General features: G+C 40.4%; 1 protein-coding gene across 2 annotated transcripts in view; it reads left to right on the forward strand.

Annotated features, from left to right (window-relative positions):
- The first annotated feature begins 12,076 nt into the window (after positions 1–12,076).
- DENND4C (DENN domain containing 4C) overlaps positions 12,077–16,601 on the forward strand; it is a 71,939-nt gene continuing 67,414 nt past the window's right edge. For both annotated transcript variants that reach the window (XM_074533372.1, XM_005490927.4), the window contains exon 1: positions 12,077–12,265. The gene's annotated coding sequence lies outside the window, so the exon portion shown is untranslated. The remainder of the gene's footprint in view (positions 12,266–16,601) is intronic.

Consider the following 16,601-nt stretch of genomic DNA (forward strand, 5'->3'; position numbering starts at 1 on the left):
GGAAAGACCTAGCACCTGGCCTTGTTTAACCCCATTCCATTGGTATCTTAATTCTGCTTACTGCTGTAACTTCACTTGAATTTCCTCCACCAGTTGTTATTTAATGTACCTGTAAGTACCACTGCTAGCAAAATTGTTCAGGTAGTGGATCTATCACAAGCCAGGGCTGTTCATAAGCAAGCAATTTTAGTTTTATACATATATTTACTAAATTCATATTGGATGTGAGAAATGCATTCATTTATGTTAGCAATGCATTCATTGATAAAAATGTATTTGGTATCTTCTCATGGACAAACACTTAGCTAACATATTCTTGAATAAATTCCACATAATTTATGAAAGCATTGTCCGATGCTAAGTATTTTAAAACAAAACAGATTTGGGCATTAGAGGTATACTTTAAAAAACGTATCCATGTCTACTTTAAAAAAAAATAGGAACTTAGTGTAGATGTTGGCCATGAATTGTGTCACTAAGTTACTGGTGAATTTTTCTGTATTTAAGTGGAATTTATAGTTTCTCAAACTCATGAGTGTTTTTGACAATCATAAGAGCAGGAATAAAGAAGACATCTATACTCGGAGGAATATAGTTTTAAAGCAGACTCTATTTTTGGTAACTTTCATCTCTATAACTTCATGTAATTTAGAATTTAATTTTTAACTCTATTACTGGATGCAAACAAATATTCTGAAGACCAGAAAAACAAGAACCTTGGGAATACCAAACTCTTCTAATTCCTTAGTATGTTTGACTGGATAGAAAATTTCTAATACAGTTTTGAGTATTAGAAAGTGTGCTGGTCGCTTGGGGGACCCTTCCTCTATTTGAATGCCCTGAGCATTGATTGAACAGAGTAAGTGCAATATCATTGTTTTCTTCTACTTTGCCAGTCTTGTAGAGCTGAGCTGGCATCCTGCTTGTGTTTTGCATGACTTCTGTTTGCCTGGGTTACATACTTTATTTATTTATCCAGAGATGTGCTGTTGTGTTTTACTGTCCTTGTTTTTTATATGTTTCAGCACTTAATGACATGTCTGAGTATTCTCAATACCTTCTATGATATAAAATGTACCATAAGGATACTGGGTACTGAGGTACAGAATATCAGAAACCTGAAATTTCAATCCTGACAGTACTGCAGTCTTAGTGTATGACCATGAACAAGTTATTTACTGTATGCCTCAGTTTTCCTTTCTGAAAGGAACATAACAATTGTAGCAGAAATGTTTTTTAGTACTATGAAGTGTGTTTTTCCTACAGGGATGGTAAGAATAGTCATAATAATGATAAATTGTCAAATTAGGAAATGGAAAGCACCTTCAGACTTCTAAGGAAGTTCATATGAACTCAATACATACAGAAGTGGCTCCTGGCCTGGCTTTTCCTAGGCACAGTTGCTTTGCCCAGGCTGCATGCTGTGTCTTATTTGTGCATCCCTTCACTTCAGAACACAGTGCACAAGTAGAGATATTGTATGGCTTAAATGTGTCCTGTGGTTCAGGTTCAAGAGACAAGTAGCACCATGAGTTTTACACCTGGGGATGGAATTATGAGAATCAGAGAAGTTTAAATGTTTTTAATGTTACACAATGACATATTTTAATATGTATTTGTGTGGTGCTACCTTGTTGTTCCTTGTCTTAGAATGCTGCATCCATTTTTACTAATTTATATTAGACAGAGGTCTGTAAATGCATTTCTTTTTTAGAGTCCATGTGATAAACAGATGTATTTAACTAGATAAGCTCCCCCTGCTACCAGATATTTTAGTGCAGCAATCCAGACATATAAGGAATATGTAAGACACAACCCAGTGAAGTGCTTTAACATTCGTTTAACTTAAAAGCTTGACAACATCCATAATTAGGGAAGCCTTCATTATGATGATTTTATTGCTGAACTTTTGAAAATTTTCATCTTTTTAGTAACAAGGCTAGTGTCTGAAATTTCCTGAAAGGTGATTGTACAATACTGCCACTCTCTGTCAGGAAAAACTGAAAACACAACAAAACCAAATAGAGATGGGGACAATTTGATGGAAAGAAATGAAATAACTTTCCCGTATAAGAGATTTTTAGCTCCACCTAATGGTCAGAAAGGAAGAGATTTTTCCATACGCTCCCTATTTGCTACACCACTGTTTGGAGACAAAACTGAATAGGGTGCATCAAAGTAATAAACATAATTCTATCAAAATAACACTATAAGTAGAACTTACGGCAGCAATAACTGAGGAACACAAGCAATTTTACCTCATGCATTCAACAGCTAATGTATTTTTGCTGTCCTTGTAACTAGATCAATGGCATCATGGTAGTTTCTAAAGAACAGTGAATGCTCTGAGTATTGCTGCATTTGTACATTAAATAATGGAAAAAGCCCTTTCTGTGTAAAGACTGGCAGCACTTGAGTGAACTGCCTGAACTTACACTGCTGAAGATCTTATGTCATGATTTGTTTGCTGAAGCTTTGTTCCATACTGTATCAATTACTCATGTAACATGCATTCTGCAGATAAAACCAAAGTCCTTCACACATGCCACTCAAAGATCTATGTGGTAATTCATTAGGTACTTGCAGGTATGCGGTTTTCTTTCACTAGGTATGAACCTGCAGCACAGTCCATCTGATCAATTCAGTGACATCCTGCAGATCAGGTTGGTGTTTGGTTTTTTAATGTAGACATGCAAAAATTCTGTATTTACTCTAGTGGATGTAATTGAAAACACCTTTTTTCCACATTTTGAGAAAAACAATGTGAAGGTACCTTAGGCTGGATAAGAAGGATTCTTATAGCAAGCAGTCCAGTTTGAATAATCCTATGAACACTGCAATATGTAATAAGCTACAAAAAATTTTCCCAAAGCACCATAAATTACTAAGGCAGGTTTGAAATAAAGGTTTGTCTTTTTCCAAAAAAAAAATTCATATTCTCAGGCTTATAATATTCAAATTATCCATACCTTTACTAAGATATACACAGATTACCTTCAATAGCACGCCTGTTAGCCCTATGGTATGTGCTTCTGGTTCTAGATACTAAGTCACCAAGTATGGTGACTTAGATTTGGTCTTAGCTAAAAATTTTCTATGAAAGACCAGAATACAGCTGAAATGGAAATTCCAAAGAATTTATGTAAAAACATTAAAAAAACCCTCAAACAACAACCAAAAAAAACCCACCACAACCACAGAGATGAGAGGAAAACCAGCGTTAAATAGACAAGAGGAATGAGTAGACCCTAAAAAGTAGATTAACATGTCATAACAGAATTACATTTAATAGGCCATTAAAGATTCTTAGTTTGCTTAGAATTAAGAAGAAATCTTGCTGTACCTAAATCAGCTACTCCAACTAAATTTTTATTAGATTTTAAAAGAAAAATATGTTATTAATTATTTTGTTTTTGTTGCTTTATAATTTTTTTATTTTATTATAACATCGCCTTAAAAATTGGCTATTCTGCAAAATGTCATGTTTAGAAAAACTCAGAAAACTCATAATAGAAATATATGAAACTGGAGTACACAATACTGATTTCTTATTAAGACACTTGCGATCCAGTGATCCAGATTCTAATCACAGTCAAGCTTCTTTGCCTTTTTTTTTTTTTAAATATGGTAAAGAACCCTTCTATTTCTACAGTTTTGCAAATAGGAAAGCCTATTTTTTGGGGAAGTTATGTATTTTAGTGTATAAATAAGCAATTTTAGACTTTATGCTACAGTACACAGCTATCCTAAAATTGATTGATATTAATATTAGTATCCATGTACTAAATTGTTTATATATGCTTTTAATGTAAAACACCAGAGGAATAGCTTCTGCTGCTGTATAACAGTATGCAGTTATGAGCCTTTAAATTGTTTATATATGCTTTTAATGTAAAACACCAGAGGAATAGCTTCTGCTGCTGTATAACAGTATGCAGTTATGAGCCTTTAAAGCTCTATATCAAGTATGAATCACTCTATTGTTTTAAATATAGTCAACATAACAAAAATCATAGCCTAACGGGCCATACTCCAGTTACATCCAGTTGTGCTTGGGCAACATGTTAGCAAGGCTGATTACTTTATCAGGCAATTGTTTTGGAACTAATTCATGTGCTTTTCACCCAGTGTTAACTATATGTTTATTATTGCTGTTACTTATTCTGTTTGTAAAATAACTTTTGATTTCAGATAATTTGAGGGAAATTTTGTTTGTATGTGCTTGGATTATCTCCAATTGAAACAAAATTTTCACAGTGCTTTGCAATGTTCCATAGTTATAAACCTGTGGAACAGTTAAATGAAGTCTGAAAACATTGTTCTAGCAGAGAAATATTTTTCTGTTTGAGTACTAGGCTTTTTAGTTAGTCAGTAGTAACATAAAATTATAACAACAGTTAACATTTTTGATGTGTTTTTATCCTGATATCACATAATCCTACACAAAAAATATTATAATATTATGATTAGCATAGAGAGATTAAGGAATTCATAAGAGGTAGTTAAAATCCTGAGGGAAGAAGTGGAAATACAGGACCTGTATGTATTACTTGTGCCTTTGTGATATGATCTAGATTTTCCTGTTGCCTGAAAAGATATAAATTAACAGCATGTGTCTGGAATATATCCTCACATTTTGCCATCAAATGGCACTGATTTGATCATACACCTAGGCTTTCTCTTTGTTATGGTATATGTTACAAATTTAGAAAAGAAGTGGAGAACCGTAACAAAGATTTAGGGGAAAAAAAAGTACAATGAGCAGTTACTCTTCTGAAAAGAGTGAAGAGAAATACATGGAGCAAAGAGAATACAACCTTCTAAGGTCATGAGTGAAACCACCACCTATGGTAAGCTGCAGAGAACTCTATTTATTTACTTTGGAAAGATGAAAGGCTGAGTCACCCCAGAGCCAATGGGTACGGTAGCGTAGGGAGATATCCAACCTCATTTCTCACTCATCTGATGCCAGAAATATGTTACAAGGTCATTCCCTCTAGCTTTCTCAAGCAGGAGGTAGAAAACTCGGACAGAGAGAATGGGAACTCTGGGAATGCTGAAGTCTTTTGTGTTCAAATGACAACACCATTAGCCCAGGAATGAAAAGGGCTAGGCAGCATTCACATAGCTGTTTACCTGCAGAATCCTGCAAGAGAATCACTTCTGTACTCTGGGATACTCCAATGGGGTCAAATATTCAATTTCTGTACACAAACCAGCCTCTGTACATAGTCTGTTGTCCCATCTCAACTCCCATCCTTTCCCCTGTAAGGCACCTAATAGATGAAAAAGGAACTGTGAAAGGAAAAAACAAAATCAAACATACACACCCATTTGCTGTATTTACATATGCTCTGGAACATGGGACCAAACTCCATTAGTCACCCTGAGTCATTATTTTTCCTGTTGAGATAAGTGCTTCCAGGATTAAAATCTAAAGAGTGGACTTTACTAAATCCGCTAAGGTTTTAAGTTCACTTACACCAAATGTAAATAGGTTTTTTTTATAGAAACCCAAACTGTCTGGATAAGGCAACTCTACCTGCTGCCTCCCACATCAAACAGTACTTACCTGCTTCCACTGTGACTAGGACTACTATGAGTCTCCAACCACTTTTCAAAGGTACGTTCTGAAGAACTCTTTAAGCAGACTGAGTGGCTTGGGAAGGGGGTGCTTTTACTGATGTCTTTTTTTTGCTAGGAAAACAAAGCATTTGTTTTGATGTCTTTGTGGCATCTGTGGAGCCACAAGAAAACTAAACCTGTGCTTTTTGGACTTCTCCACTGGCTTGAAGTTTTTGTGGAGTCACAACATGAGTTAACAGGTCTCAGATTCCATTAAGACATCTGTCTCTGCAGACACAGAAAACCTAGTCTTCATTAGTGTATAGTCAAGGATTCTTGGATAATATCCTTTCTTAATAGGATAAGCAAGGATGTTGTATAATATTTCTTGTCTTATGTTGTATATGAGGGAGCTTTCCCCCTCATAGGTATCCTCATGGAGTCAGATGATTGAGGACGTACCGCTGACACTGAGATTAGAGAACAGGAGTTAACAGGGAAGAAATTGCTAGAAGAGGGGTAAAGTCAAAGGACAAAGTATTAAGAAAGCTACAGTCAAGCAACAGAGAGACTTGTGGTTAAATCTCAGGAAGAAACACCCCCACGTATTTCCAGTGAGTAAACTGATGCCATGTATGTCCCAGAGACCTGGGCTCTTAGCCAAAGATCTTCACAACAGTAGCTTCTAGCCACATTCCTACTCCTTTCCCAGAAAGCATTTTGCACTCCCCCAGTGTAAGAATTGTTGCTTCTCTAATTCTTAAACAAAAACAGCAGTAGAATGATAATGTTTATGCTTTCCTTGCCTCCAATTCCTTTTCTCTTGTGTCCTGTTTCTCTTGTGTTCAGCTTTGTAGGATCATGCCCATTTCCAGCAGTATCTCTGAGATTCAGCTAGGAACATCCTATGAATATTGACAAGGTCTAACTTCTATCTCTATCTTTCTGTTCAGCATGGATGAAATGACAAAGTAATTTGGCTCAGTGTTATGCATTTCCAGTCAGTGCTCAGAGGACCAATTAAATACCAATTTAATGGACCTATTTTATAAAATAAATGAGATAAACATTGGATTTAATCATAGATGTTGAAGCCAAGAGAAGTTATTAGCTCATGTTGCCTTCTTTAGACTACCCATGAATAAAACTACCCATGAATAAATAATGCTGCCTCAAAAAGCATATAGAAATTAAATATCTACATTTTTTCAGTGGGTTCTATCACGTATTATTACACAGTAAGAAACTATGTCTTATTTCACATCTGAGTTTCATATAATCATAGGATATCTTGGGTTGGAAGGGACCTTAAAGATCATCTATTTCCAAACACCCTGCAGCAATACCTTCCACTAGAACAGGTTGGTCAGACCTCCATCCAGCCTGGCCATAAACACTTCTAGGAATGGGGCATCCACATTTTCTCTGGGAAACCTGTGCCAGTGCCTCACCACCCTCACAGTAAAAAATTTCTTCCTAATATCTAATCTAAATCTGCTCTCAGTTTGAAGTTGTTCCCCGTTGTCCTGTCACTAAATACTCTTGTAAACAATCTCTCTCCGTCTTTCTTCTAAGTTCCTTTCAGGTACTGGAAGGCCATAATTAGGTCACACTAAAGCTTTCTCTTCTCCAGGCCGAACAATCCAAATTGTCTAGGCCTTTTCTCTTAGGAAAGGTGCTCCATGCCTCATATGAACTCTCTCCATCAGTTCCATGTCCTTGCTGTGCTGGGAGCCCAGAGCTGGTGCAGCCCTGCAGGTGGGCTCTCAGCAGAGCAGAGCAGAGGGGCAGAATCCCCTCCCTGGCCCTGCTGCCCACGCTGCTCTGGATGCAGCCCAGGACACGTTTGGCTCTCTGGGCTGGCAGTGCCCATGGCTGGGTCATGTCCAGCCTCTCATCCACCTGCTCTTCATCTCTTCATCTTCAAGTCTGTATTTATACCAGGGATTTTCTCAACCCAGGTGCAATTTGCAGGGCATTATATTCCAGATATTATTTTTTGTTTCTTGTGCCTAAATTATAAGGTTCTATTTAGTCTTTGTGAAGGTACCTACTTATTTCAATCAAGTCAACCCAGATCTTTTGATAAACTGAGCAAGTTTTTTGCTCAAGAAAAAGAGTTTTCTCATTTCCAAGAAGTGAGTTTTCTTGGAAAATGAATTAAAAATGAAGTTATGTTATTAAAACCAGCCATTAAGACCTAAGTAGGTACCGACAGTTAAGAAGTCAGGTTAGGTAAGTGAGGGACAAAGTGAGTCAGCATAAACTGACCTGAATTTTAAAACAGAATTTATGCTCAGAGACATTCCTATTAGGATAGGATCAATTATCTCAGCAATTACAGGGAGATCAAAAATTACACAAAACACAAATCTGAGTGTACTTTAAAAAGTACTGTCTTTTCTGCCTTTTTGCGCATATGGGCTGATCAGTCAGGTTCAACAGCACAGAGACCCTTCTGTGACTATAGAGATGTGGCTGTTGTATGACAGCTAACCCAGGAACCTGGGTTAAAAAAAATTCCAGAACCAAATCTAACAGCAAACAACAGACAGATACAAGTCCTAGCAAAAACAGGCATTGCAACAAGTTTGTGCTTTCTGGAACCCCCCTTTTCTATGTGCAGCCAAAACCAAGAAGTATCATGCTTAATACTTTCTAGCAGGAATAACCTCTTTTTTCCAACCACTAAGGACATATGTAAGACACAATACTTGAGGGAATCATAAACATTTTGAAAACAATTCCTGTTGCCTTCTAAGCTGGACACACAGAGACTCTAACCAAAAGCTTTTACAAGGAAAGGGAATGTGATAGTTTTCAGAAAAATATACTGCGAAAACCTTTGGAAGATAAGTATCTCAAAAAATCCTGCCGCATTCTATGCAGAAAAGATCAAGATAACCAGATTTTTTAAATGATTAATTTCAAAGTATTCTCAAATTTAGGCCAGTATTTTAAGCAGCATATAAAAATAATTTATATAAAGAAAGGTATCCTTACTCTCCCCTGCTGGTATTCATGAAGACCTTTCCAGCAAGAATATCTTATCTTAGGTTTTGATCTCATAACACAGTGACAACTAGCAAAAATGTATAATACTGCATTGAAATCCTGACACTTCCAGACAATATGATGTTTTTCCGACAGGTTTGCTGAAATACAGTTGCCAATTACAGGATACATGTTTTAAGGTGAAGCTATATATGACAAAGAATTTATGTTTGTCCCATCTCTGTACATCACTGATTAAATTACTAAAGCCAGGGAGAGCCTGTGAATCTTCAACTCCCACACATATCATACAGTCTGAGTAAATAAAAGTGAAACTATAACCAGCTGCACAATAAGAAGAAACTCATATTCAGAGCTTTCTGTCTTATATGGAATTGCAGAACACAGCTGTAACTGTTCAAAAGTAAACAGTGATCAGATCTTCCACGTAATACAGTGATGGCATTACCTCACACAATCTTTAACAGATTGTGATCAGCAGAACTCCCTGGGGCAGCAGGCAACCATTCCATTATTCATTTTCACCACCCCCTTTATAGACCCAACTACTACTCCATATGCCAGTTCCAAAAGCCAGAGAAGATGAAGTGGTCTCTAATGTAATTTCCATAATTCATATAAGTGGAGGCAACCACAGGATTAAGGAATTAAATCTTCCAGCAATTACAAAGAAATTTTCAGTTGTTATGTCAGAAATCTGAAAAGGGAAGGTATTTTTATTCCCAAGGACCCAAAATAGACAAATTATTTGCTTCAATGAGTTTGAAGGATCAGTCCTACCTGGAGTATAAATTTGGCAATTGGTGATTAATCAAAGTCATGGCAATTTTTGAAAATTATCTGAAACTACACTGAACAGAGGGAGACTTTTTGCTACTCAGATATCAGATTTAAACAGAATAAATAACATAAAATTCTTAAATTATTGGTTTTCAGGGTCAGTAACAAGCTGCCTGACTCATGCATGATTTAGAGGGTTATGAAAAAAATAACATTGATGCTTAGATTATCTGCTTTGGTTAAAAAACAAAAAGAGTAGAATGGATCCAGAAACTCACGGTTTTCCAGGAAAGAAAAAAAGAAAACCAACCCACTACTTCTTTAGATGCAAGGATCAGAGCTAACCTCTCTGGGTGAAATTGGTTCAAAACCAATAAATTAGCTGCCTTTCTCTTAGCCTCATTTTTGCTTTGGGTATGTGGAATTTAAGGATGGCATGAGCAATACCATGACTAAGCACTACCAAAAGAATGGTCATCTCATTTTTTATGGCAGATCTGCTATTCAGTGACTTTTTAGGATACTTTTTTCAATCAAGAATTCAGAAAAAAATGAATACATTAAAACACCACTTGAGCTTCCTAGTCAGTTATTAAATAAAACCAGAATAGTGGAACACCTGATGTCAGAGTTGCTGAGAGGTGGTAGAAAGGAAGACACCTTAGGGTAGAAGTAAACAGACTACTATAGCATAGTACCTCTTGGAAGGGACCTACAACAACTATTTAGTCAAACTGCCCGACCACTCTCAGGCTGACTAAAAGCTAAAGTCCTTTATTGATGCCAAAATCCTAAACCCTCTCAGTGACAGGCTTAGGGCATTGACCACTTCTTTAAGAAGTCAGTTCCAGTGTTTGACCACCCTCTTTGTAAAGAAAAGCTTTGCAGAGTTCAGTCTAAACCTTCCATAGTGCTGCTTTGAGTCATTCCCATACATCCTGTTGCTAGGTCCCAGGTAGAAGAGATCAGCACCTCCCTCTCCACATCCCCTCCTCAGGCAGCTGTTCAGGGCAGTGAGGTCACCCCTCAGCCTCCTCTCCTGCAAGCCAGACAAACCCAGAGTGCTCAGATGCTCCTCACAGGATATTCCTTCCAGCCCTTTCACCAGCTTTCCTTCCCCTCCTCTGGACACATTCAGGGGCCTTCCCACCCTTCTCAGAGTGTGGGGCCCAGCCCTGCACACAGGACTCAGGGTGAGGGCACCAGGGCTGAATCCAGCAGGATGATCCCAGTCCCAGCTGGTGATGCTGTGTCTGCTGCCCCCCGGGATGGGGTTTGCCCTCCTCGCTACCCGGGCACACACTGCTGGCTCACCCTGAGCTGCTGCCCACCAGCACCCAGATCCCTTTGGCAGGCTGCTCCACACACACTCCTCTCCCAGTCTGTACTTATGTCCAGTGTTCCTCCAGCACAGGTGCTGAATCTGGTATTTATTCTTGTTAGACATCATGACACTATTATTTTCCAATGCTCTGATATATCCAGATTGCTCTGCATCCAAAGAGTCTCCCAAGAGAGTCAATAGCAGCCCCCAATTTAATATCATCAGCAAATATCCTAAATATGCCTTCAACTCCTACCTTCTGATCACAGATAAAAACATCTGTGATCAGAAGGTAGAACAGAACCCTGAGGAACACCACTGATGAGCTGCTGTCAGCCAGATGTACCCACATTGTCTGCTACCCTTTGAGCTCTGCCCTTCAGTCAATTCTTCACCCTCTGCACTGTGAAACTGCTCCTCTCACTGCTGGACAATTTGTCCAGAAGGACGCTTCAAAAACAAAATACCTCATTAAAATACAAAAAACCTGTGTCTACCATCTTCCCTTCACCCAAGGTAAGCTCCTCTGACCTTGTTTGTAGCACTACACTTCTGTGTCTTTCAGAAAAAGTTACAAGCACTATTTGGTTAAATGATAGCCACCTATGAAGTGCATAGCCTCATCAGGGTAGGTAGCTGAAATGATCACAACCATACAAGGATAAGATGAGGTCATTTGGTCTGTTCAGCCTGGAGGAGGCTGAGAATAGTCCTCATCAGAGTCTGCAGGTTCCTCATGAAAGGGAGTGTTGAGGCAGGCATTGATCTCCTCTCTGGCAAACAGTGACAGGACCCGAGGGAATGATGTGATACTGCATTAAAGGATGTTTCGGTTGGATATTAGGAAAAGGTTCCTCACCCCGACTGTAGTTGAGCACAGGAACAGGCTCCCCAAGCCTGACATAGAGTTTAAGAAGCATTTGGACAATGCTCTCAGCTTGATTCTTGGGGCTGTCCTGTAGAGGACTAAGAACTGAACCTCGATGGGTCCCTTCCAACACAGAATATTCTGTGATTCGCCAAGCTTCCTTTCTTACTACTTTTTTCCTGCTACAACCCAACACCTCACCGACGCCGCAGCGGGGACAGTAGCACCCCCGTACCCCCACCCGGCTGCCCGCCTGAGGGGACACGGGGCCGGGTCCTCGGGGTGCCCGGGCACACGGGGCGGGCCGGCTGAACGGAGTGCCCGGGCACACAGGGCCGGCTCCTCGGGGTGCCCGGGCACACGGGGCGGGCCGGCTGAAGGGAGTGCCCGGGCACACAGGGCCGGCTCCTCGGGGTGCCCGCTGCAGGTGCCCGCGCCGCGGGGCGAGCCCCGGCCTCCGGCCCGCCCGCCGGCGCCCCCTGGCCGCCACAGCGCCGCTCCCCGGCCCCGCCGCCACCGCCTCCTTTCGGGGCGGGCCCTGGACCCGCCTGTAGGCGTTGGAGGGGGAGAAAGTAACATGGTGGCCGCTTCCTCCCCAAACAGGAGCGGTGACGGGTGCGGCAGCTCCTGAGGCGGCGGCAGGCACGGCGCGAAGCGGCGGGGCGGGGGTGGCGCGGCCGGCGGCGCGCTCGAGGGGCAGGGGCCGGCGGCAGGTGAGCGGCCGCGGCAGGCAGGGAGGGAGGGAGGAGAGGAGAGGAGAGGAGAGGAGAGGAGAGGAGAGGAGAGGAGACGGCCTGACAGGCGGGAGCGGGGCAGGCGGGCGAGCCGCCGGGTCTGGCGCCCGCTCCCGCCTCGGGGCGCAGGGCTCGGCGTGGGAGCCCCTCTCCTGCCCCCGGCTCCACGGCCCCCTCCTTCCCCTCTCATCTGTCCGGAGGAAACTCCCCTCCTCGCCGGACAGGCAGGGACGCTCGGGCTGTTCCCCCGCGCCTGCTCGGTCCCTGGGAAGGGCTCCTGCCCTGACCTGCCCCGGCAGAGCTTCTGCGCCGGGGCTCGTCCTTAACCCGCTCTGCGCGGCCGGCGGGGCGGAGGCGCTTTCTGGACTTTTTCGCTATAATTATGACCATGATAATTGTTACTTTCCCTGCTCCCGTTGGGCGCGGCCGCCGCACGGGAGCGCGGGGCTCTCCAGCGGCGCAGGTGGCAGGCGCTGCAGGTGAGTCCCGGGACAGCTCCCTCCTATATTTCTCCATTTTCCTCTCCCTTTCCATGCCCCGGCTCCTCCCCTAAGCTCCGGCGTCAGCGAGTTTAACCCTTGCCGGCGATCGTCACCGGCTGTTGGAAGGCTGTTAGGATAACAGGGATCGTCCTGACTGAGTCACACTGGTATTTTGGAAGTTGGTCGTATGAGTGAGAAACGTAAAGTACTGAAGACGTGAGAACAAGGAAAAGCTAAATGCATAACTTTTAATCAATCTGTATTGTCATCTGAGGATATCTCGTGTGTCATTGCTGCACAGCCAGAGAGCCTATGGAGCGGAAAGATCTGGTGATATGCTAGGGGTTTTGTGTGATAAACAGTGAAAAAATATTCACAGACTGTTTAAATATGATGTAAGCTGATTAACTGTCCTGATAATGCCAAACCCAGTCCTCGAAATTGTTGGTACCACAGTCTCAGAAGGGATGCAAAAACTGAACAACACTATATTAATTCTAAGCTTAATGTCAATTCTGTACCAATCTTTTTAACGCTGTTAAGTCCTCTTCTCTTCTTAAGATCAAACTCGTTGCAGACATGGACTGTTGTGTTGCTGTCAAACAATGCCTCTGGCTAACCTTTTATACCTGCATGAGGAAAGGACAAACAACAAACAGGACATTTCATTTGACTCATTTTTTTTTTCCCCTCTAAGTTGTGTTAGTGCGACTTCTCTAGTATTTTCTTGGCTTCCTATGAAGTTATTAAACTTCATAGGAGTTTAAAGTTTAGGTAAATTTGAGCCTTCACATGGACATGTTAATAAAAAGAGATATGCTGTTAGTTTTGTTGGCTGTTTCTTCATGTGGACCAAACACGAAGTTGGTAAAAGTTTTTACATCACTCTTTTTAAGCTGGCATATTAGGAGTTAGGGAGTAAATGTTTTGTTCCTGTGGGAAAAAATAATGGTGGAATGCAAACTACTTCATGTCTGTTTGGGAAACGAAAGATTTTTTATTTGTATTTTTTTTTGAAAAGCAGTCATGATCAGACTTAAGCGATTAAGCAGACTACTAACCAGCCATACTAGCATGTATATATTTCAAATCCTTTGCAAAAAGGACACCAACTAAAAAACCATAACTGATAGGTAGTTTGTGAATGTTTATATTATAAATGTGACTGTAAGTGGTTTTTAAGATTTTTCAATTTTTTTTTTAAGAATTAGCTGATACACTGCTTTTTACCATTCCAGTGGATATGAAATGCTAATAGTGCATGTCTGTCTTGAGCATGCAATGAAGTTCAGTAGAAACCAGAAATATAAATATTAGCTTGCCTACATGAGTTCTGACTTCTGTGTTAAAACAGTAACTAGTGCAACTCAACAAAAATTGCTGCTAAAATTTCAATGTTTGAATCTTTTAAAAAAAAAAAGAAATCTTACAAGTTAAGATGGGCATTTTCATAAATACTTATGGATAAGTGTAATGTTACATCTGACTGTTTATTCTTCGGTTAAGATTGGTCCCTCCATAGCCCAAAGTAAAGTAGTGACATCTTTTTGGACCATGTCTTACGTATGTGTTTTCTTATTTGATGACTGTGTGTGTGATTTCTTTCTGATCAACCATTACATGGTTTTCATTAAAAAAACCCAAACAACTGGAGCAAAATTGGAATATTAAATGTTGGTATGTATAGCATCCCCCTGCCTCAACATATTTTTAATTCTCATTTGGAGTGTTAGTGCCACATATTATTGAAATACAGTTCTAGAAGTGGTATCTTTTTAAGTTTAGTTCTTCTTTAGGTCTGCATTTGACCAGTGGAGAATTGATTTTGGAATTCAGCCTTTATATGCTTTAAGGATAAGTGTGTTCAGGTGTTCATCTTGACACGCCATCTGGGTTTGCTTAAAAATACAGTAGGAGAAAAGTCTCAGTAGAATTTGGTGGAAAAGATATGTTGAAAAAGTTGTAAGAAGAAGGGAAGATAGTCTCTTGACTGTTATGTCTTACTGTTAAGCTTTCAGATAAATTTCCCCTATAGGTAAATGGCCCCTGTAGGTATAGAGCAGTGTGCATAAAGGCTAGTTTGGTGGCCTTCTTACTTGTTTCATGGCCTTCTGTCTGAAATAACAACAAAAAGTGCCTGTAACCTATAAATCAGGTCTGTTTGTCTAAGGGTTGCTTGCACTGTCGAAGGCTATCTTTTTCTTCCTCTGTATGCTAGTCATCCCAAGGCAAAGATTGCCCACCTTCAGCATGCTTCTTTCTTGGATGATATTCACAGTGCTGGAGATCTTGGCACAGGTGACCTGTAAAGTAGTTCTTGGGGGTCGTAGTCATAGCTACCAAGTTGTTTCCCATGCGACTTGCCTGATAGTTGTCCATACTGCTTCAGATCTGTAAAATGAAAATCAATTTGCTGCACTTGCATCAGGAGACCAGTTTTCCTCCTGTAGTGCTTCAAACAGTAAACTGAATGTTTTAGGTTTTTTATCTGCTTTGGAATTTCTGGTTTGCTACAAACATAATCCCTCTGTTAAAGTTGTTGCCCATGGTTGTACAGAAACGTGAGGCTGCTTCTTTCCCATCTGATAAAAAGGTAATGTTGTTGGAAATGCTACACCCCTGTAATGATAATGAGAGTGTTTCATTCTGCAAATTTGTGTAGATAAAGCTTCACAGTTCTCTGTTCTTAGAAGCAAAGTGACTTAGTTCAAGACAGTTTCTGGAGTGAAACATAGTTTCTGGTACAGTGTTACTGTTTCATGTTAAGTTAATTCTTGTGCATCTGTCACAGAATGTGAGCGTGTAGAAACTTTATGCTAAAGTTTCAGGAGTACAAGTTCGCTGTGCTCTGCATTCCAAGCTCTGTTTGAGCAGAAAGCTTTGTCTTGGTTAGTATCTCACTTTAGCCCTTTCTTTCTGCTTACAGGCTTTTTGAGGGTATGAATGTAGTCCTAATGTTTACTGTTTGCTTTGGCAGGCAGGAAAATTGAAAAGTTTTCAGAATGACTAAGATTATGATTATGGTCTCTGTTTAATCATGCAACTATTTTCTATGTTTTCTTCTTTTTAACAGCATCTCAGAGTTGTTGATCGAAAGAACAGTAAAAATGTACCCACAGTTTCTTTTTGAATGTTGGCTTGCATGTCATTAAACATTCCATTTGCTTTGTTTCAGTTAAATGTAGTGGGCCAGTTTTGCCTTACTTTGCTTTCATCTTTGCATTTAGTGACACTTCAGTTCCTTTCCTTTATTCTCAAAAAGTCTCTAAAGAGACTTGATGCTTTTCAAGCAAAAACCAAGAGCCTGTGTTCCTCTGCCTAAAAGATATTAAAAATAGTGTAAATCAAGGATTGATGTGCAAAATAAGTTGTTCACTTCTAGCAGCAAAAGCTGAATTTACAATTATGAGTGTCCAAAGGCACAGAAGCTTTCATCGTCTTGAAATGGAAGTGATTTCCAGCTGGGAACGAAGGGAAGGTATACCACAAAACCTAACCATTTTTTACCAAAGAGGCAGAACCTCTGATGTTCTTGATTTTTCTCTGAACCAGCTCATTTCGGTGATAGTTTTTGTCTTTATAATTAATTTCAGCCTTTGATCAGTAATGCATTAACTGAAGTCTCTCTCCTGATGCATTCTTCAGTGCTGCTCTTCTCCTTTGCACATCTTTGTAATGTAGAGGACTTGACTGCTGAAACAAGACTTTTTTTTTTCTTCCCTGTTGAGCAACCCAGTCCTGCTGTTCCTGGTGTCACATAACATGGCTCCAGCCCTCTGTCTGTTCTCTGGGGAAGAGGCTATACTCTCAAACAGATAAGAAATCTGACATAG

Source organism: Zonotrichia albicollis, chromosome Z (assembly GCF_047830755.1).
Source record: "Zonotrichia albicollis isolate bZonAlb1 chromosome Z, bZonAlb1.hap1, whole genome shotgun sequence".
Lineage (NCBI taxonomy): Eukaryota > Metazoa > Chordata > Aves > Passeriformes > Passerellidae > Zonotrichia > Zonotrichia albicollis.